Genomic DNA, 838 nt, shown 5'->3' on the forward strand with positions numbered 1-838 from the left:
TGATAAAAACATCACAATAATCCACAGCACTCCAGTCCATCAGTTAACATCTGGAGAAGACAAAAGCTGAAACACTTCCAGCATTAAGACGTTTTTAACTAAAATACATTGAGTCCATAATCCATAATAACGCTTCCTCCAGTAAAAAAAGTGTTCTGGTCTGAATCAAGCTGCGTTTAAACAGCTCTAAACTAGGGTTGTGACGGTGAGGAAATTTTCCCACCGGTTAATCGACATGTGACAACACCGGTATCACCGTTGGGGTGGGGGGGGTGTTAGTTCGTTTGAATTTCCCTCTTTTCTTGGCTTTCAAATGGCTTGTAAATTTGCCGTACGAATTTTACTTTTACTTTCAAATTAGCGCCAATTGAATTGCCGCAATTCAGCGTCAAACAATTGTTCGTTTGAGTTTTCCCTCTTTTCCTCAGATTTCTTGGCTACTTTGCATTTCCTTTCTAAACAATCTTCTGCCATGGTCTTGTCTTTCTCACCTCACCCTTGTCAGTCAGCTCGACTCACTCTTCTCACGTGATAATCAAATCTGACTCCTGCTCCGTGGTGCACTGTCGTTCACGCACGGCTCGGCACGCTGCATTGAGCGTTTAGTTTTTAAAAGTGTCTGTCCTCTAACTGAACTAGGCTAAATGTTTTTTGTTACTATAAATAAATCAAAACGACGGTGGGGGGGCGGTAGGCAAATGACGTAACCGGTGTTGTTGTGTGTGTGAGAGCGAGTGAGTGAGTGTGTGTGTTTGTGTGTGTGTGTGTGAGTGTGAGTGTTTGTGTGTGTGAGTGAGTGTGTGTGTGTGTGTGTGAGAGTGTGTGAGTGTGTGTGTGT

At 43.2% G+C, this 838-nt stretch overlaps 1 protein-coding gene across 1 annotated transcript in view; it reads right to left on the reverse strand.

The window, feature by feature from the left end:
- Positions 1–838, reverse strand: part of LOC107701601 (phosphatidylinositol 3,4,5-trisphosphate 5-phosphatase 2A-like) — a gene marked incomplete at its 5' end in the record, with an annotated part of 30,756 nt that overhangs the window by 21,439 nt on the left and 8,479 nt on the right. The gene's annotated exons all lie outside the window — the stretch shown is intronic.

This window comes from Sinocyclocheilus anshuiensis, unplaced genomic scaffold (assembly GCF_001515605.1).
Source record: "Sinocyclocheilus anshuiensis isolate Anshui unplaced genomic scaffold, SAMN03320099.WGS_v1.1 scaffold2055, whole genome shotgun sequence".
Classification (NCBI taxonomy): domain Eukaryota; kingdom Metazoa; phylum Chordata; class Actinopteri; order Cypriniformes; family Cyprinidae; genus Sinocyclocheilus; species Sinocyclocheilus anshuiensis.